The following is a 22610-nucleotide window of genomic DNA, read 5'->3' on the forward strand; positions in this document are numbered from 1 at the left end:
ACTCACTTTTAATGGATTCTAGCCTCTCTGCCCTGGCCTACTTTATAACAAGTGTGACGGGACTTTATTGCACAGTGCGTGTATGTGTACGTGTGTGTGTGTGTGAGAGAGAGAGAGAGCCTGTGCATGTGCGTGTTTCTTACACCACAGTGAGCAGACAGGGCTCAGACGCAGTGATATTCCTGCTGTGTTATGCTGTTGCAGAATAGCCTGTTCATGCGCATGGCACTTGAGAATGCCTGCTATGAAATGTGCATCCATGCTTTGCATTGCATTGAATATATCCGTTTTAGTTATGGTTGTGAAACACGTACAGGTAGGTATTGCTCTTCTTTTGTGTGTTATATGTGTGTGTCATTTTCTGTTGAAATTTTGCTTGACAGGTCTTTGCAGCTCCACTGCATAAAAAATGGTAAAAATGTTTGTGTTTAATGTTTTTTTTATGGGCTTTCTTTGAATGGGTAGTGAAAAGAATAATTCTTGAATCCGCTCTTCTGCCAACAAGCATAACAGACAGACCTTTCGGTGTTGTATTTCGAAAGAGAGAGATTTAGCAATGAATTCCTCGCCTTGGATTGATTGAGTTCTGAAGGACATTTCAGAATCACTGATAAGATAGTAGTCAGAGAGACAGTTGCTCTTTAAGAAGATCAAAAGGTGCCGGAATGACATGCATCTTTAGGTATTAACAGTATGGTTCAGCTGATAGAACAACAAGAGTGATGTTTTCTCTCCCTCTCCTCACATGCTCTCATTAGAGTTTACATCTGTAAGCCCTAAGTCAGTCAACACACCGTTATTTCCAAACCAAATGAGGTGGTCGAGCAGAAACTAGGACAAGACTATCTTTTAGGAGCATCTCACACCTGAGCGAGCGTGCGTGCATGCGTGAGTGCATGCGTGTGCTTTTGGTATAGCCTACATAGAAAATAAGAAAACAGAAGAATGTTGTATGTAAGCAATCCTCTCTCACATTTTAATCAGTAGCCAACAGAACCTCTGAGACATCTTATTAGTCAAGTTGGCCAGTCGTAAATTAAGCTCTCCATACATCAAAACTTTTCAAATAACACGTTACACAGTAGGCATTTAATAAAAATTCATGGACAACTGGCACCTACTTTAGTTATTTAACTGATAAGTCATCTAACTAGTCCTCGTTGTATAATGAAACTACATATGCAGACAAAACTGTACCTATACTGTATTCTTTGGCTAATAACTTCAATCAAGGAAAACAACTGTGGAAAAATTTTAGGTTGACTCAAATGTTAACATAATCGTTAAAGGAAAATTGCTTAATCATACCATAGGGAGAATTCTGTTGTATATCTCAATATGGCCTAAAGATAAATGCTTTAAGAATGTCAGTTACTTCAGAATGCCCTGCCCTGACATGGAAGGGGCACTTTACATCCCACTTTGGCTATTTTTATTTGAATCTCCGCTGTAATAATACATTTAGACTGAATAGATGGGGTTAAGTGGGATGGTTCTACAAGAAACAAGCCTCTTAAAGTTTCCTGTTTCAGTGCCAAGGGTGTGCTTGGATGTGGTTGGGCATGGGGAGTGGTAGTTACTCATACATCCTTGGCATTGATTTTTCGGTCATGGATGAAAGCCACAGTCTCTCTGGCTCTTTCATAGGGAGCATCCCCAACAGGCACATCAATCAGATCTCAAAAGCATGAGGCCAATATTATTTATTTACTGCCTGTTCAAGTCATTAAGATCCCTAACCTTCTCCTTCACTGGATTTCACCTTCACCCATTCGTCCATCAAAAAGTTTCCCGTCCCCACAAAAAAAGGTCTGTTTGACATTGAACAGGGTGGGACCCTCCTCCCCGCCTCCATTACAAACAGGAGATGCTGTGATATAATGTGTGTCAGAGTTATGGGATTGGAGCCTGGCTGTCTAATCTCGCTGAGCCTGGGCAGTTAATTCAGGCGAGCAGAGAGGAGAGTGGGCTCTGTATGTTTAATGAAGATTAAATTACCTATTTTCAGTCATGAAATTTTAAAAGGCAGAAAGAGATGAATCTGTGAAGTAGCAAATGAGGGTGGAACAGGATAGTGGAAGGTAAAAGGCAGTGGACAAAGATTAAGGTTTTTTTTCTTCTTCTTCTTCTTCTTCTTCTTCTTCTTTTTTTTCCCACTTTCTCATGTTGTAAATGATCAGTCTATAATTTGTTCCTTACCTCTACCTCTGTCCTTTCTGAAGGAGGCAAGACCATTTCTGTTTCTGTTTCTGTTTCTTTTCTTTTTTTTTCCTTATCTGTAATGCTATCCTGTCCAGATACATGGCATTGGTAGGAAATAGTGAGTTTGTTAGTTAAATGAATCAGTGTTATCATATCAAATGCCTGAGATTGAGATCAGAATTCCCAAAGCAATTAATTCTTTTATCATATAAGGAACACCTCCCTTGAGTTCTTTCTTTTTCACTCTTTCTTCCTCACACACAGACACACACACACACTCGCATCCTCTCACACAACCTCTCACGCTTTCTCTCTCTCTCTCTCTCTCTCTCTCTCTCTCTCTCTCACACACACACACACACACACACATCAGATATGAAGCGTTGCTGTGTAGCACTTTTCACTTGACAGCTAAACCCCCAACCTCCACAGCCTCCACCACTCCACTTCAGGGTGTTGATAGATGTTAGTCATCCGGCTGGGCCCAGGGGCTCTCCTAAAGGAAGCCAAGCTAACGTGATTTGCTTTGGGCTGCAGAGACCCAGAGGGCAGAGCAGTTGGCAGTAGCTTGGATGGCTTAGCAGATGCCAGATATCAAAAACAGGGTGAAGAGAAGCACTCTGTACGGATTGTGGCTTGAAACCTATCACCTGTTTGTGATAGATAAGGATAGCTTTTTCTCTTTTTTTTTTTTCAGAAAGGAGGGCATAGGCCAATGGAAGATATAAATGAGAAAAAGAGAAAGAGAGACAGTGAAAAAGAGCATAACTAGGTCTTAGTTTGATATGTAAGAAAGTTGAAGTGCTGTGTTCCTCTGCTACTACTCATAGACAGCGAGAACCAGGGCGTTAAGAGATTGTTGTTAAGCTTTTATTGTTCTGGGTTAAAACACAATTGTGGACGTAGAGACAAGGATTTCATCCCACATTTCAATATCCACAGTGTATTACACCTGATCTGTGCTTTTAAACCAGAAGCGTCGCTGGAGGCCAGTCAGACAAACCAAGTTCAGTGTTTCTCTTTTGAAGAAAAAAATCAAATCTTGGTGCAACAGGTTGTCTTTGAATGGTGTTGCACCTCTTTTCTCTGAGTCAGTGTCTCGTTGACCAGGGCTATTTGATTTCCAACAAGGGCCTTTCGACCTCTAAAGTTTAGTGAAAAGAGGCAGACAGCAGCTTGTTATCCTCGCACTGTGTTCTATAACCACCACGAGGAGCCCATGCCCTGTGCTCGTGGGTATGAGTGTGTGTGTGTATGTGCCTGCGTGTATGTTTGTGTGTGTGTGTGTGTGTGTGTGTCTGCGTGTGTTGCGAATGCAAGGTCGACTCCCTGCCACAAGCTTTTCAGGAGGAAGTCAATTGTCCAGCTTTGTAAAGGCCCTGAGACTGGGACAGCTTTTGTGCTCTGCTATCTCTCTCAGCAGGAGCCAGAACTGATTGATCACAGCAAGGATCACCACCAGGGCTAATGTCCACTCAGTTCCCTCTCTAAAATAAAACTGCCACTTTGACCAAGTGATGTTTTCACCAAATTTTCTATATTTTTCTTTTTTTTTTTTCTTTCTTTTTCCTCTTTCCTGAACACTCCCCTGTGTTTCTCATTTTTCATTCTACCCCCACTAACTCTAGCCCGAGCCTTTAAGTATGTAAGCTTCCACCAAAGGTCACCTTAAGGGCTAATTGTCAATACTGGATCAATTTGAGAGACCAAATATTTCTCAGAGCCCCGTAATTGAGGGTCTGATCCGATTTTTGTCCGGCACATTTTCACAAAGGAATTTCAGTCTCCCTCATGGGGCATTGCTAATATAGCGATAACTCACTGCTAAAAAGCAAAGGCTATGGCTTGGAAATCAGGGTCCGTGAGAGCTCATGAACAGCCATACTCAACTGAAAAATTGGCCTCATAATATTCCAATGGAATATCATCAGCCAAGCCATCATCGTCATTTCTGGGAGACAGAGAGATCAGCAGAATGAATTAAAGCATATTCATCTCCCATTAGTTAAGAGAGGGAAAGATAGATAGATAGAGAGATAAAGAGAGAGAGAGAGAGAGAGAGAGAGAGAGAGAGTTCCAATAATGATCATCAGGAGAATAAATACAGCATTATAAGAATAGCCTGTAGATGTGTGTGTGAAGAGAATGGGACAGCACCCAGCTGCTTTTAATGCTATTTCACTCTGCCATTTCCCCACTGTTATTCCAAATATGAGGTGTCTGTTACCACAGACAAATAGCGCCTGGGTGGCTTTAGCATCCAAATGTCCCCAACTATCTGAGATCTCTCAGGTTTCACTGACATTTAATATTGATATGTTTTTTTTTGTTTGTTTGTTTGTTTGTTTGGTTTTTTCTTTTTGGAGTGTGTAGGATGTGTGTAGTGGAAAAACCGGAGAGTTAGGAACCAAGCAGTAGCTGTTGCTAGGGAATCATGCTAATTCGTTGAATCAGTCTTATAGTCGCGGTACATGATAGCATTACATGTCATTTCATGTTTAATGAATGCATGAGTAAGCCTGTAGGTTATGCACTCAATGTATGTGAATATAACTGCATTAAAACATATATAACCAGTCGGGGTAATCCTAATTTTCAAACAGACTGCTTAGATGTGTTTTCTGGATTGTGTCATTTTTCTAAACTGTACATACATTTATAGTTTGTTATTTGCATTCCCTTTAAATACAGCAAATAAGATATTTTTTCCAAATCTGTTTTCTAACAGACTGAAACATATACACACTTGCAAGATATCAAGTTGTATTTTACTGTTTATTTTGTTTCATTTATTTATTTTTTGGAGCACTCAGTGTTCTCTCAGTTCACTCAAGACATGTAATTTTTAAACAGTACTGCAGGTGCATCCAACAGGATCTGAGATGGAGGAGCAGCTCTGTTATCTTTGGGCGGCCATGTTCACCTTGTACCTGTAGTCTGGCGTTAATCTGGAGAGGTTTGAGAAGAGGCATGCTTGGTTGGGCACCACAGTGCCCCCGATGGGCTCAATTATGCATTACCCTACCTGTCATACCACCAAGTGCTGTGTAGTGATTTGGGTAAAAGTACTGTTGCAGAGAACAGATGCTACATGCCATCTTTTCAACAAGGTTTCTTAAGAGATCCCACAAGGACATGCTAACTTGACATAAATACAGAAAGTTGATGAATCACATTTTTTCTCTCTTTTGTCCCTCATCATCTCTCTCTCTCTCTCTCTCACTCTCTCTCTCTCTCTCTCTCTCTCTCTTTCTCTCTTTTTGAAAGGAGCTTAATAGAGTGCTTTGAAAAAGGAATATTTTATCATTTTTGTCATCTTGATAAACATTAAATGCATTTAGAATTTTATTCTGTTTAACCTTAACATCCAGGAAACGCACTGTCTCTTTGACTAAAAAAATATAATTCATATTTTTAATCACAGCGAGTTTTTTTGCTCTTTGAGAGCCCGAGCACAGTCGTGCAGCATTCCCGTCAGGGTAGCACAGGTCAAGAATGGTGTGGTAATGATGTGTGCATTTAAAGTGAGAAGTAGTGAGTGTGAAGTCAGGTGTAGGGCAGTAAGGTTTTTTTTTTTGTTTGTTTTTTTTTCCCTCAAGTTGCCGTGTGTCAGAGCAATGCTATGGGCTGCAGTCAGTGATGGGTTGTAGAGGACAGACAGAGAGTGTGCGTGTGGCAGAGATGCTGATGACAACACTGAACTGGGAGGCAGATCAGAGTCCTGTCAGAGCCAGAGTTTTCAAAGGACTGACAACAGCACAAACCCACACAGAGAGAGCACCATTAATGCCACTGCCGACAGAGGGATTGGGGGGGGGGGGGGGGGGGGGGGTTGTGACCATGACTATGTAACTGCATAGGAATCATAAAAACAGGAGAAGAAGAAAGGACCATGTGAGAGTAAGAGAAAGGAGGACTCTGAGAAAGATAGAGAGAGAGATGGGGAAGCAAGGAAAGAAAGAGAAGAAAGAAAGAGAAAGCAAGGGGTTATAAGACAATCACAAAAAAGAGGAATTCGGGTTTCTGTGGTGTTTGGTGACGAGGCCGCGTTTAGAATCATGCGTGTGTTTCTGCACATTCAGCAGGACTCCTGTTTCACTCATACTCTCCTCCTCCAGTGAAGCGTGATACTGGTCCACATGCTTCCATCACTGATGCTGGCGGATACCCATTTGCGAGTCTCCTCGCATTTATTTATTTATCTGTTTATTTGCTTTGGGGTTTATTTATTGATGGGACTCAAGGATGTGATGGCAAATCTCCATTTGCTAAAAAACGAAAGGTCGAAGAGCGTGCAGTATTTACACTCCAGCGAGCGCCCAAGTTGCTCCGGCTGCGTCACCTTCTCATTTAGATTTCAACAGTCCAAATAGCTATTCCTCCCTGGTAATGGAAAACTGATATGGCCCATTTAGTTACTTAGAGCTAATCCCACTGGTTTAGTGGCTTCTCTCTCTCGCGTGCTCTCTCTCTCTCTCTCTCTCTCTCTCTCTCTCTCTCTCTCTCTCGCTCTCTCTCGCTTGCTATCTCTCTCTCTCTTGCTTGCTGTCTCTCTCTCTCTCTCTCTCTCTCTCTCTCTCTCTCTCTCTCTCTCTCTCTTGCTTGCTTGCTCTCTCTCCTTCCCTCTCTCTCTCTTTGTTTTTCTCTTGCACCCTTGTTTTTTTTTTCTTCCTCTTCAGTTCCCGGGGGGTGTACGTGAGCCTGAGCAGTTTACAGAGTTCATGGGTCCTCTTGCAACAGACTGTTACTTTAACTTGACACTTAGTTAATCGCAAAGCTCAGTAAAATGCACCAAAGCCATAAATGGGAACTCTATGTATTAGACCCAGCTTTTTTTTTTCTGTTTTCGAACATGTTCCCTGAAAATGTTTTTTTTTTTTCTTTCTTTCAAAATATTCACAATAATTGACGTCACAGTTGGCGAATGAGTTGGTAATGTGGGAGTCCCTTGGTTTTTATCCAAATGGGGATGTCCTCTGGCTTTTCATTCTTGCCTACAATCATGCAATTAGCGTGTAACACTCACATAAATGTAATTGTTGTTTGCTTCTCTGAGAGGACAAGGAGCGATGCTTAATTACCCTGGAGTGTGCTGTTTATGGTCCTTTGCCATCCACTTTAATTCTGTGACTCTGCCCAAGGAGCTAATGGAAGGGGGAACCGGGGAGGGTCTTGACACTTGTGTGGCAGTTCAACTCTCGCCAACCATTTAAAGGCCTATCGAGAGTCTCATACTCGCTTGCTGAAAGCATTATTTGGTAGACCATTTGAGGTTCATCTGGGCACACTGTCCCTGTGGTTATGGATCTAAAGGGACACAGTCAAGCTGCTATTGGCTGCGATTGAATAATAGCACAAACCAGCTGTCTGACATCGCCAGGGGTCAGTGGGTTTGTTTGTGAGACCAGAGAGGTTAGGCTGATATCAGAGACAACTTTTTTTTTCTTTTTTTTTTCTTTTAAGCCCTTGGTGTGAGCATTATGTCTCAGTAGTGCCACAGAACTGGTTTGAAAGTTTGACTTTATCTTTTTGGATTTTTCAGTGTGAATGGCCCTCGTGGTGCTTCAGTGGGCTTTGTGAACTTTGAGCTGTAGTGAGAGAATAAGGTGTGATATCTGATGTGCTTTGATAAGTGAAGATCTTTACTCCTTTCTCATACAGTCGGGTATTTGTCAGAACCCCTGCTTACAACTTCCACTCTGCTCCCTTTGTTTCAACAGCTCCTCTGCTCTTTCAGCACACAGAGACATACTGTGATATTTCTCCTTTATTCTGGAATTCAAATGGGCGTCAAAAGAAAGAAAAATGGCATAACAATGATAGAAAACTTTAGAGAAAACTTCCTATATTCATGAATTCCATAAATTGCAATGTTTCTTTTTTTTTTTCAGAGATAACTAATACCTGTGTACAAAAATAGACAGTGGTGCTGAAGCCAGCCCGAGCTCCACAAACAGCAGATTAAGAGCTGTGTGTCTGTGACTCTCTCTCTCCGCGCGCGCGTGTGTGTGTGTGTGTGTGTGTGTGTGTGTGTGTGTGTGTGTGTGATTTTGTGCAAAAAATCAACTAAGAATCGGTTAGTTGTTTTTTTTTTTGGGGGGGGGGGGTTCTTCTTTTTTTTTTTTTTTCTTTTGTTTTGGGTTTTTTTTTGTTCATGTATGTGTGTGATTCAGCAAGAATTGGCAGTTGGCTTGGCTAACCTCCTTGGCCTGGAGCAACTATATCCTCTGGATTTAGAGATGTGGTATATTATCTCAACTCAGGAGCGCTACTCCCCATAGATGTGCTCTCCTTAAAGGGTCACCTTCTCTCATGAGGGTAGATGGGAGTGTGTGTGTGTGTGTGTGGGTGAGTGTGCATGCTTGTGCATGTGTAGCACATGGTCTATAGGAATAACTAGAATACAGGGAAGTGCTCAGCAGGAACCGCATGAAGGAAAAACAAGAGCAGGTATATGATCTTAATCAGACACTGCCAAATCCTTTCGCTGTGTTCAACACACACACACACACACACACACACACACACTCACACACACACACACACACACACACACGCACACACACACACACACACACACAGCATGCATATGGTTTAATTAGCGTAAAAGCATGTAAAAATCACTCCAAGTGTGCATAGTAAAACTTGATCTTTACAGGCAACGATCTGGAGTTCTCCTCAGATATTTTCATTAATATGTTTACTGTAGTTCTAACTGCCTGTCTGAGCGATGGATTTTCTTTTTCCTATTGTAAAACTTTTATGATGCTCGATAAGGCTGATGGAGCTCTCAGTCATTTTTTTTAGAGGATCTATTGCTAACAGAGGAGATTCTTCCTGCTTATAAATCCTTCGTAATTGACGAGTTGAATCAGTCATTGAAAGAGGGGAAAGGGGGAAAAAAGGGGGGGGAGGGGAAAAAAAGAGGGATAAGCTTTTATGGCACAGTGGATGAATGGTATTATGTCTTTGAGTAAACTCTCCCTTCTTTCTTTCTCCCTCCCTCCATTCCTCTCTCTCTTCCTTTCACTCTCTGTCTATTCTCATATTCATGGCTATATATCAGTCGAGAAGGCGAACGGCCTTTGTTCTTTTATGGAGTGCACCCATTTCTGTTGTCCAGAGCTCCAGTGGACCTTCAACACTCTAGCTGACAGTGTTGATCCCTAGCCTGTGGGGACATTGTAGAGGAACAATTTATTAGACTTGTGCCTCGACTTTCATGTCCGCTAAATTAATTATAACTCGTCACTGCCCAAACACTGACTTGTGAGATTCACAAATGGTCGTTATCTGAGCCAAAGTCCTTAAGTGAAGCACTCAATCACATGGAAGCATAGAGGAGAAAGAAGTTGAGAATTGCTCATGTTGTAGCTGGAAAAAAACAAACAAACAAACAAACTGAAAAAAAGCAGATTTTATGTCCAGCAAGTTTGTTTATATTTGGCAACTGCCAGTGAGGATTTTTTTTTTTTTTGATCTAATACATAATAGCCAAGTGCCTTCCACCCTCTAAACCATCCTGCCATTGTCAGTCATCTTCACTCATAATAGGCAAGCAGTCCACTACAATAATTGCTTTGATGGTCCAGCCCGAACAAATCACTTCTGGGCAAAGAGAGAGAAGGGGCCGCAGAGATGGCAGGCAGAGAGAAAAGGTGGGAATGAATTCAAGCACTTTGCGTTCCTTTGGGGCATGTGTCCCAGATTTCTTCAAAGAAAAAAAAAAAAAAAACGCAGAGGAAAAAAAATATGCCCTCCATCTTTGCTCGGGAATAGATGTAGAAAGAAATGCTGCCATGCACGTCCAGTCTCCATCATTCTAAAACAGGGTATTCAAGGGAAGACAATAAGAGCGTCTTTGTAAACTGACAGATGAAGAAAGGGTGATTTGGGTGGAAATAATCTGATTTTGAACACGACCCCAGTCTATGGGAATGCCTCTGGTTGGACCATTGTGACTGAACAAAAGTTTGGCCACTAAAAGGAAGGCTTTGAATGTTTTAAGGCTTGTGAATGGATATAGTGCATGTCTCAAGGCTCTTTCTGCCTGAGGCCCCACCAGGCAGGCCCTGGTCTTGGACTAAGCTGGCTTTGAGGTGGCTCTGAGAGGAACAGAGAGTGACATCCCCCATATCCTTAATGGTCAAACTGGGCAACAGCACTGGAGGCAGTCATCGCAAATAGGAGTCCGGGATGGAGAAACCCTTCAGTCGAGCAAACGTGAAACTGGAAGTGCTTTTGTGTCCCACTGCGACACACATTACAAACCATGAGCCAAAGAAAACTAATCAGCAGATAAAGAACTGCATTTCAGAGCGATGGAGATGAGGGGTTTTTTTTGGAATGCATTTTCTTCTCCTGCCTGTTTGTTGCTCATTGTTGTTTTAGCTCTAATTCATTAATAGAGCCAAGATAATATGATTATATTCCCATTCTTGAAGAAAAAAATGCCCATTTCCTAACTCTCTTTCACTCTGTGTTTCAACTGACATTGAGGTTGAGGGGTAGGCATTGGTTCCCTGAGATTTTACAGTGCAGGTCAGGAATGGAGCCGTCCTCCGCTTTCATACGGATCACAACCAACGCATCCCGCTAAGCTCTTTTTTCCAAAGACTAAAACAAGCTGGAAATTTCCCTATGTTCAATCATCAAATCAAATTTTCTAGATTTTTTATGAGCTTAAGTTGTGCTTCGTGAAAGTAAAATATAAGATGTTTGTTCGATATCTGTATATGTGACATGGACAGACTGCCCTGACATTGATACCTGTGGCCATGAAAATGAGTTCTTACTTGTGCGTTTCCCTAAGACCATGCCCCACCAAAACATTAAGACAAGTACCAGATCAGCTCAGTTTAAACTATATTAACTGTATTAGCATCTTTTTATGTGAGACACGTCTACATAACACGGCAGGGCTTAAATTTCCCCTGCCCTTTCCACACAACCAGCAGTGTGTAGATTATTGCTGTGTCATTGGTATTTGAGATAGTGCTATATACAGAGCATGGCATGTGGAACGTAAAAAAAAAAAAACATAGATTACAGCAGAAGGTAGTAAAGTGTGACATTTTGTCAAAATATATTGGTTTCCAGGCTTGAATTCCCTAGTGCTTCTCACACAAAGAACAGCGGGCAGGTCTCTGACGTCTAGTTGTTTTGTTATGGGATAGCTGGTTGAGGGGACATAGTGGGTCATTGTTTTAGATGGGCAGGAACGTTCTCACAGAGCGGGTTGCATTTTGGGGCAGATGCTATAAAAATTCTGCACGTGACCTGTTAATCACAGCTGCTGGCTCTAGTGTCCACGGCTTCATCAATCCACGCCACCACACAAAGCAGCCCAGGGCTCACCATTCGAATGTCATCCACAAAGACCAGCCATCCCAAGGGTGGGATTCTTTCCCAGGCAGGGGAAGTACACCCCTCTTTCGTTCCGGAGCCAATCCCATTGCTCCATCCCCCCACTCTGAGACCACAAAGTTCAGTCTTTTTTTAGTTGTTGTTTGTTTGGAATGATTTCTTTTATAGAGAAGAAGTAGGAGGTTTGAAAGTCCATTAGAATTGTGTGGAAGTGCAGGTGCTGAATACACAGGGGTGTTTAGAGAAAGAAAGGGAGAGTGGGAATTATTAGGCCATAGAAATGCAAAAAAAAAAAAAAAACCTCTTCCATCTATTGAAGTCAAAGGTATGGCAAATATTACTTGAGTCTTCGGTGCCTGGTGTATTTGTGTGTGTGTGTGTGTGTGTGTGTGTTTGTGTTTGTGTGTGCAGGAGGGGCTAGTTAAGGCAAAATAAAAACCATGTCCGTTGAGTGACTGCTCATCAAATGTTCCTTTACAAGATTCACTTCCAAAAAAGCACCAAAAAAACAAAGAAAAAAGGGAAAGAATTTAGTGGTGTTGAAACACTCTTTCAAATCCACATGCTGACGGGAAACTGCATCAGGCCTCATTTCCTCTTTTGATTAATCTCTCTAACATCTTTTCTGCTTGTCAATAACAAATTCACCCACAAGACTGAGCTGTGATCATTCGCTTTTTTATCATTTTTTCCATTCATCCCAGACAATAACAGATTTCACTGTCATCCCTCATTAAGGGAGAATTACAGCATTTAGTATAGGAACAGGAAAATGGATAGAAAAGCATTTGAAAGAAGAGTGGAGTGAAATTATGCTTGCGGATGGCTAATTAAGGCTTTTGCTGTATCGTCTGGCGTGCCATGCAAGCAGTGTTGTGTCTCCAGCTGCCTTCTCTGAGATGGTCGTCTGTCTCAGGTGAATGTCTGGGGCTGTGCTTCTCTCCATCCATAATTAAACTACCTCCTCCATAATTCAGTCGTTTTCTCCTCTTTTCTGTGATATGACATTACTCCATGCTAGTTAGCTCAACGGATGAGTGTAGTCTGTCTCTGCGGTACTCGCCTGACACTCCTCTCTGACATGAACTGCTCTAGAATTGCAAACGGTGAATAAAAAACGGGGTTGGTGGCTAAGAACACTTTTTTTTTTGCTGTACATTAATATGGGGTCTTGCTATACTTCATTTATTTAACAGTGGTCTTTCCACTCTTGGGACATTACAACGTTTTATCTCATAGCTGTAATCATACCAGAGGAGGATTGTGTCTGTTCAAAGTGAACTCTTGATGTTATTGTGGCAAGAGGGAAACAACAAGCATGGTTACTTTGAAGTTAGATTGTGTATGTGTTAAAGTGTGTGTCAGAAAGGTCAGGGTGGCCCCTAGCAGCAGCTCCCTTCAATAATGTGTCCAGCCTTGGGGGCAACAACACATTTCTTCGACCTATGTGAGGGATTTTAATCAGCTTACTAGTGTCCATGACCAAAGTGAATAAGCTGGAACTGGAGCTTGTTTAAGATTTGTTCTGTAGTGAGGGGTTGTTGTCCATACCAGAGTCAGACAGAACCAAAAATCTCTGGAGTTCCACTACCCTATAAATCACTGTCATCTCACCTTAGCTCTTCTCTCCCAGCTTATTTACTGCCTACGGAAGAGTCTCTCTCTCTCTCTCTCTCTCTCTCTCTCTCTCTCTAACACACACACACACACACACGCATACACACATCCTCGCCTTGGCCTCCAGGGTTAATTCGTGCAGCATGCCCTGCGTGCAGACACCTTGCCCGCAGTCTTTGTGTTACCCCTACCAGTGATTTCACACACTGTTGTCTAGTATGTTAGCAGATTACACGGCAACACACCATCACTCGACCCTACAGAGCGCACCATTCCTCTTCATACCAGCGGGGGGATCCACTCTCCTCTTCTGCATATAACCAGCAGAATCAAGTCTTTTTCTTTTTTTTTTTTTTTCAATGCCTGAGTCGGTACAATCTCTCTTTGCACTCAAGACTTATCGCAGATATCAGCTTCCATAATGTTTTCTAAGATGTTGACAGCATCCAAGGTCTCAGACCGTTTATTCGCTGTTCCCTTGACTTGCTACCTTGTTCAGTGCCCTTCTTCTGTCACCGCAAGTTATAGAATCGCAGTGGGATTTGGGGGTTTTGTAAACTCACCTTGAAGACCGCATTTAATGCATTAAGCAGCCAAGTAAACCCTGCATAATATTTCATGCTGTCATTGATGGACCATTGTTGTTTGGAAGCAGACGGCCTATTGTACTTAGATGCCTCATCCAGTCAAAAGGTATGACCCCTTTGCAGCACCATAACTTGCACTTAACACACTTTGTGCACCTGTACGTGACTATGAAAAGTTTCTTTCATATTTAGAGTGTGTCCATCCTTTTCTGGGTCAAGTCATTTGCATTGGCTGGGGTGTTTAGTCTGAGGTTAGAATGCGTTCTCTCTGATTCAGATGCTAATACAGCCGTTATCAGCTGCAGGAACCTGATGAATAATGGGACATACAAAACATACAGCCCACAAGAGGAAATGAGAGAAGGCCTCTTTTCTGCTCTGCTGATTTCATTATAGACACTATTATTGGCTTAGAATGGCAACATTTATTATCTGAAGACAGAATATGACCATTTTATTGGACAGGGATAGTCCTTTATTTATGCCAAAGCTCATCAAAGAAGCTTCACTGGCCCAGATCGCTGGACTCATGCTGAGTTCATTCTGTGCAAAAGACAAGATGAGAATTCTTCTTCCTGTGTTACATGTGCACTTCCTCTAACCTCTGCCTTGACATCATTTGCTGATGACAAGTTGCTCTTGTTACTGAACGATAAACAAGTGGACAGGTTCCATTGAATGTGAGAGACCTTGACTGGTCCTTTGATGGAATTTACAGTGCATTCTTGTGATTCTCTCACTCCTGTTGTTCCATTTATCTTCGCTGTTGAGGAAAGTGAACAAGAGAGTATCCAGTTGCATTGAATTCAACTCCATAAACATGTATTATTTGTTGTTCTTTAAAGAGTCAAAGAGTTTTGCTTCCAGAGGTTGTTGAGATGACTTCTTTTGCTACCTCATGTAAAAAGTTAACAAGATTATACTGATTCAGATACAACCCACATGGCACATACTTCTGATTGCACAAACATTAACAATGCTGTTTCCCAACTGAAATTTTGTAGAATTGTTTGTTCATTTGCCACATAGTGTGGTGCGGTGAGCAAAAACGCCGGGGACATTGACATGATGGTGGTGTAGTGGCGGTTTGATCAAATTTTGCTTGAACAATTTGTGGCTGTCTATACTTGTGTACAAACTTACGCAAATTTGCCTTCATTTGGGAAGCGAGAAAGTGGAGCATTTGGAGCGAGGGGAACTAAGAATAGAGCAGAGCCCATGGCGGAGGGCAAGAGGGAGGGGAGGAGAGGAAGGAGTGAAGTGTTTGAATAAGAAGCCTTGTCAATTAAATGCTAATGTTAAACTCAGAGGATCTCGTGCTGCTCTCTCCAAGGTACCGTCAGTTGTTTTTATGGTCCCTGGTGGATTTTGCTCCCTTATCAAGAATGCATTATTCTGCTTAAGGTTTACAACGTGCTGCTGACCATAAACTACCTTCCCTATTTAGTTCAGTGTCTACTCACCAGCACAGGCAAGGTATGTCAAACAAAAGGTTACCACTGAAATATTATTTGATGTTGTAAATAGTGTGTGCATTTTTGTATTTTACCATCAGTTCCACATTGTAAGACAATGTTACAGTAATTTTATGGAAGCATACGGGCATCCAGAAAATTCTCTTGGTCCATGCCTTTCTTTCCCTGTTTAACAGTCCTTAAATAATAACATGAATAAATAGATCTCTCCAATCTGCTGACTAAATATGGTGGTTTTAGTGCTTGGGGGAACATGCCGTGTACTCTCACGGTAAGATAACATCTCAAAATAAATAAGTCCATTATCTTTCTGCTGTTGTCTGAGTACAGGCTTTAAAGCCAACACGGCATCACGCTGGTATATGCAAGTACACACACAAATACACGCTTTCCAAAAAAAAAAGACCTTAGATAGCGGTAACATCTAGGAATGTGTGCAGATTGAAAACACCCTAATAGCCCCGTCCTTAGCAATGAGTGACAGCTGTGTTTTACATTCCTCCTGATTAAACCAATCTAATCTAAATGTCCTAAATTACCTGGAGTGAATGTATGTCTTCCTAACAAATAAAAAACGAACAACGTTGCAGTTGTTAGGGAATGAGAAACAACTTGTCCCTCAGTTACAACCAAGCACCTTACATTTTATCACTGTGTCTTTTCTAAAGTTAAGCTAATTGGTTCTGCCCTGGGAAGAGGCTAACAGTCTTTGCAAAGCTCATAAAGGTTTTATAATGCTTCATGGCAGACATGTTGACACATCCTTTTCTCCAGAAAAATATGGCTGTGGCAGGATTATGTCTATTTCCATGTGATATTTCATATGCAGGCCCAATTCGCTAGGCTCTTCACCTTCTGAAGCTTAGCTGTAATCTGCATTTAACCAAAGCCCAGTAAAGACAGCCCTGATAATCACCATTTTTAGACTCTCAAGCCTTTATTTAATAATTTGTTTTAATGTGTTGTCCCCCCTCGTTTTAATGTGTCATCAGGAGAAAAGGAGTCACAAGGTGTTTTTTTTTTTTTTTGGTGTTTTTTTTTTTTTTTCCCTCACTTGAAAGAATGAGCAAAACCATGACAGCACACCGGCGACAAAAATACACACTTTTGTTCGATTCTTTCTCGAGAAGAATTTAGCTACTTTATCGGTCTGCACCTGTGATACTGCATGAGGGCAGAAGCATTGTGAATACCAAGGGGTAGAGACAGTGTCAGAAGATTGGCCCTTCCTCTCTCCTGTGTTATCCTCTGTGTGGGTGGGTGCACTTAGTTCATCTCTTTCTCTGTCATTTTCAGTGACACCATATAAACCTCGAGAGTCCTGCCTCTCTACAACCCATATGTAGTCCCTGTGATTGTCTGAATAATCTTCTCACTCCCATACGGTTGCTTGTCCTGGTGTATTTGATCAGAGCTGAGATGAAGGTCCCTGGGCGTCAAACCATGTTTGTTCTGCGACACTTGTCACGCGCTGGCTGCCTGGCTGCCGTATTTAACTCATTATTGCAGCGCAGGTAACTACCAGCCAAATGGGCTCTCAAGTAGGCTAAGGTTCGCTTTCAACGTTTATTGTTACACAATCCAAATGAAATATTTCATTCTGTTTGTTCAGGTTAGAAGAGTGGTTTTTGGAAAAAGCCAATGGTCACCTCCTCTGGATTGCATGTTTTGTATGCTAAGTGGACACTATTGATTAGATTGCTTGTTAGAACTGGCAAACGTTGGTGGGGGAAAAAAAAACTAAGAGCATGTTAGCTAGGTTTAGCCGCCATTAGCCATTGTTTGGTTTGTTGAATGCTGCTATGATGCAAACTCTGAAGCACTGCAAGTTTAGGCAAGAGGAAAGGAGCTGCATCATGCCATTGCGACATCCCCCTGGCCTTGGAGTTCCTCCACAATCACTGCCAACACCATTTATAAACTTTTAATACGCGCTCCCTCGGGTAATGGCTAATTTCTCCTGGCTCACGGCTCTTCATTAAAAGTTGATTTTCTGTCAGAGAGGATCCCTATCAAATCAACTCTAGCCTCTTGGATGACTGTGGGTTTTACTCATTTATTTATTTTTTGTTATTTAATCCGGAGTGCAATTTCTATTTTTAATCATACAGAAGTCCTTCTCTTGACTTAGAGAGCCTTATCTACTCTCCCACCCACGTCTTTCGTTCTCTGTCTGTCTTTTTCTCCCCTCTCTCTCTCTCTGTCTCTGTCTCCTATGTGTTATTATACACTGATAATGACACTGACAGTGCTGTTGCAGAGAGGAAATTATTGATAGTGAAGGGATAAAGTGCAAAAAAAAAAAGCGCCATGAAATTTATCAATTTAGAGTGTAGTACAGCTGATATGTGGGGAGGCTTGTTCACTTTGGAAGCACTTAGTTGCTAGTTTTGCAGTTCAATATTGGGAAAATCAATGTATATCCAACAGGTTCTTTTTGAGTTGTACAATTGTAGGAAAAAAATACCCTTTCCACATTTTTTTTTTTCTGACAGTCTATTCACTCATTCTTTCCAGTAACAACAAAGCCTTTTCATGTCTATCTTTCCGCTTCATTGTACTCCTTCAAATGTCTATGTTTATTTTTGTTCCCCTTCTTTTCACCATTATTCATGTGAAGCACAAAATCGATTTTCTTCATTTTTACCCCTTCAGAAGTACAAGAAAAAAGTTGATTGTCTCATCAGCAGCCCTGGTACCGGTGTTGCTCTGCAGTTTTGACTGCCCCCATCACATGATGTCATTGGCACACCGTGTTTTTTTTTTTTTAGTCTGTCAGTCACAGTAGTGTTGTATAGTACGGTGCACAAGCTTCACAAACACAAGTGGTATCATTAGCTGGAAGCTCATGGCAGTAGATACAGAATGAGAGACCTTAGTGAAGATTTCTAGCCTACCTGCCAGGGTCACATAAGGTCAGCTGCTACCTCCCTTCTGCCTTAGAGATGTGATGCATCATGATCTTTTTGAGTGTGTGTGTGTGTGTGTGTGAGTGTACATGTATAGATTTTCAGCTGTGTGGAGCAGACTGGGTTGTTGACCTAACCCATCATCACTCAGCCCAGCCTGGCTGTCAGTCTCTCTGTTTCTTTCTTTCTTTCTTTCTTTCTTTCTTTCTTTCTTTTTCTTTCTTTCTTTTTCTTTCTCTCGTTCTTTCTTTCTTTCTTTCTTTCTTTTTCTTTCTTTCTCTACCTCTCTCCTTCTCTCTCTCTCTCTCTCCCCCTCCATTCCCTGGCAGGAAGTCAACATTAATGAAGAAGCGTGTGCTCGTAGGAACCAGCCAGCCTCTATGGGTTCCAGGTTGTGTGTATGCATGCAGGCATGTGTGCGTGCGTGTGTATGTGGGTGTTTGTGTGTGTGTGAGCGCAGTTGTGGTCAGTTCTAGCTGAGAAACACTGAGAAGCACACATCTCCGCTATATTGCGCAGGCCTGTGAGGTGCGAATACGAAACTTCAGCTGGGCGATAAATTGCCTTCATTTTGACAGGATGAGCATGGCTCCTATTGTCCACTTTTAATTCATTAGGGCAGAGAGAAGCCTGTGCCTCTCTCAGGAATACAGGATGGGCTGGCAGTGGGATTTAGCCAGCACAAAAGCACTGTGTAGTACTGGTGTAGGCAGAGGGTTGAGACACGCAGTGCAAAGACATGTATGCAATAAATGAACATCTGGCTCAACTTCTTGTTGTTTTTTATGGATTTTTTTGTTTGTTTGTTTGTTTTTTGCAAAACTAGATTTTTTTTTTTTCAGGGAAATTCAGTTGTATTTTTATGTAACCTGTGCATTGTATGATAAATCCAAGGTGGACGTAAAGACGCTGTGTGTGTCAACTTTTCCATTACTGGCAATATATTGCTGCAAGGCGTAAAGGTATAAAAGTCACCTTTTTGTGGTCACCTTTGTAGCCTCTGCATAGGGAGGAGTTTGTGTGTGTGTGTGTGTGTGTGTGTGTGTGTGTGTGTGTGTGTGTGTGTGTGTGTGTGTGTGTGTGTGTGTGTGTGACATTGAAGGCCACTTGAGGTAGCATGTTAACCAGAGCAGCAGCCGGTCTACCAGATGTTTCAGGTCCCTGTGGGCTTGTCACTGAAGGACCTTTTGTCTCCTCCCTGTTTCCCAGGCCTGCAGAACCGAGGTGTGTTAGTGTGTCTGTGAGTACGTCTGTAACACCAGACTGATCAGAGAGAGAGAGATTAAAACCTGTACACTTCTCCAGGTACGACACACTCTCTCCTCATCATGGAGAAAAGAACCGTCTCTCATTGCTAGTTTAGCTGTATTATTTCTTCAGAGCACCTAAGGTCTGCCAGTGCCTTCAGCAAGTTTCAACGTTTTTGAACACACAAACAATAGCACTTCCAGTGGCAATACTAATCATGTTTCACCAGTCTTTTCTTAGTCTGTTGGTAGTATACCTAATGTATATCATATCAACATACTGCAGATTCTTTTAAGCTTGACCTGTGGGGGGTTATTCATGAGTAGCACTTTGCTGCACTCATAAAGCACTTCATTTTGCCACCTGGACTGTCATTCTGTGGGCGATGATGCTGGATGGAGGATTCACTATGTAGAAATGTCAGAAGAAAGGTCGAGGGTGTCGCAGCACTCTGATTGGCTGGCTGATTTATGGGGTGTGCCTCAGGGGTCTAGAGGCTCATGGGAATCAGCTCAGGGCACAGGCCTACAAAGGTCAGCCAGCTTCATTTCAATTAAGCAGCAGGATCAGCAGTCATTGCATCTGCCTGTGTGTTTTAGAACCAATCACTGTACTGTATGGAAACGAGACATGTAGTTACACCAACCACAGGGGCAGAGCAGATAATCTTCTGTCTATTTCACAATGACACATATGTTTTTGTCCGTTATACTGTTTGTTTGTTTGATCACCTCATTAATCCCACAGAAAACTGTGAAATTGTGTCTGTTAAGGGAGAAAATAATACAACACTTAACAACAGTTAGTGATATACATTAACTGTCGTGGCATACAAACATAAAACTGACAGTAATAAAAGCAGAATAAATTGTATGTTGCTCTATGTAGGCATTAAGAAGGTCCAGCAGGATAGGCCGATAAAAATTAAATATCATAAATAGGATAAATGAGTAAATAGAATGACTAAATGATGTGTCACTGTATGTTGGTGTTTAAAAGTCCAAATACAGTTATTCTGTATGTAAACATTTAAAAGGTCCAGTGACTTACAGAGGGGTAAAGAGAACATCACAGATAGAATAACTACAAATAATAGACGAAATAATGCGTCAGGATGTGTAAGCATTAAGAAGTTTGTAAGCTGTTTCATGATTTCTGCAGAGGATGACAGCACTCTTAAAAGGCTACCCTTTGTTATCTTGCTGTTTTGATCCCAAATCTAAACCAGCAAAGTTAAAGAAGTAGCTTAAGTCAAACATTTAAGTGAAAAATTCTAGCTGCTGCTTTGACTCATGCAGTTTAGTTTGAATTTACAAAATAGGGAATGAGAGATGGGCAAAGATATTCCTGTAAGAGTACTGGAACATGGCCTGTCGTTTAAATAATTTAAGCCCGTGTTTAACTGTGTAGTGTGGGATAATGAAGGCCATTTTTCTTTCTGAATGATAACAAATCCACCCTGCATTTCAGATGCATTGTCTGTAGAAAACAAACGTGTTGTCAACTGACCATCAATCACCCGGAATTATGCTTAAGTTAACGTCAGTCAACTGACTCTGACATTGTCTGGCATTTACTTCCCAGGGACAAAAAAAAAAAATGTGAGCCAAAAAAAAAAAAAAAAAAAGCCAATATGTTTCTTAGCTAACCTGTCTAGGACATGTCGACATTTTGAGGACAAACTGTCTGACATTTTAAATGTATGAGAACAGCCAAAGCAAAGCACCCTCTCCCCTCTCCCACAAATAGCTCCCCACACAAAAGAAACCAAAATGAGTCACAAATTGCCAGCAAATTATTTCCTTCTCTTGGGGATAATAGGCTACCTTGTGTGGCCTTTGATTTTCTCTCTTTTTGAGTGCACCCCCCCCCCCCCCTCCCCCCCAAACCCTATGTTTGTCCCGCAATCTGGTGGAGACTCTGCTGGAATCCCTATTGATAGCTGTCAGGGATTGTTGCTGGGCAGCAGGAAGGGGGCCAGTGGGAAAGGTGGTGGGGGGTTTTGGGGTAGGTAGGGGGTGTTGTACTGAGGGCACATCTGTCAGATCCAATGGCAAGAGGCATGCTGTGAAGTGAAAGGCGCTGTCAGGAGACAGTACAGAGCCAGCACAGGTATACCCTCTCCATGAGCAGCCCTTATGGGTTACAGCCCACTGCTGCATCTCACAGGGATGGAGGGGTTTTCAGGAGGGGGGGTTGAGGTGGCAAAAGAGGCCCCTACTATGGACATTAGCCCCTGTTGTTCCACCATACGACCGCTTTCCCAAAGCAGTGGACACATAACAGCAGTGTCAGAGCAAGTCTATATCACAGATAGGTATGAAGATTTAGAGTTATTTGCAGTTTTTGATGCCTCACAGCGATGGCGTATGTGAAACATAAACTGCAGGAAATGTTGGTGAAATAATATTGTTAAAGAGAAATCTGAACTGCCTTTTCGAATGGCTTAGGGTGGATCCTTGTTTTGAAGGGATCCCTCGTTTCATTTCAGAGGATATCATTATTAGTTGCCCTCTTCAGGAGTTATTGAGCAAGTTAATCTAAAATTACACCTAATTTGGTCATTTGCTATCAAGCCACACCACAGGGAGTTGCTTACCATGTCTGGTGGTTATTGTTAACAGAAACAAAGCCCAAAGGGCATAAATCCGTTAAAACATGCTTTAGAGATTACTCAAAGGAAAAAATAAGTAGATTCTGAGTAATGAATGGATTAGGAAGAATGGTGGTTGGTGTGTGTGTATGTGTGTGTGGGTGGGGGCGGGGGGGTGTTCACTATGTGTCTGCTGGCTCTATAAGCACACTAGGCAACTGCAGAGACTATGAATGAACGCCCAAGTCTCTGTGAATCTTTAATGCTAATTGATCCCAGGAAAGGTGTGTGGACACAGGTGTGTAGCCGTAGGGTAGAACCGGCATGGACAGCCTTGGGAGACAAGGGACCAGCAGGAAAAGTGGCTGTACAGCTGAAGTGCCATGGGCTGGGAGACTGACCTGTTTTAATGTCAGCACAACCTTGATGGAGGGTGCTCTTCTGGAACGAAGTTTCGATGTTTGGCCACCAAGTGGTCACTTTTTTCTCTCTTTCTCTCTCTTTTTAAGACCTACTTTAAATTTAATATTGAGTAAGACCTCCAACAAGTCTCTCCCGACGCTGCACGTTTGGTGAATGAATTTGCTTGTCTGTATATTATGATGTATGGATC

At 42.0% G+C, this 22610-nt stretch overlaps 1 protein-coding gene across 1 annotated transcript in view; it reads left to right on the plus strand.

The window, feature by feature from the left end:
• Positions 1–22610, plus strand: part of diaph2 (diaphanous-related formin 2) — a 333165-nt gene that overhangs the window by 298126 nt on the left and 12429 nt on the right. The gene's annotated exons all lie outside the window — the stretch shown is intronic.

The sequence above is a fragment of the Chanos chanos genome, chromosome 2 (genome assembly GCF_902362185.1).
Source record: "Chanos chanos chromosome 2, fChaCha1.1, whole genome shotgun sequence".
In the NCBI taxonomy this organism is placed as follows: domain Eukaryota; kingdom Metazoa; phylum Chordata; class Actinopteri; order Gonorynchiformes; family Chanidae; genus Chanos; species Chanos chanos.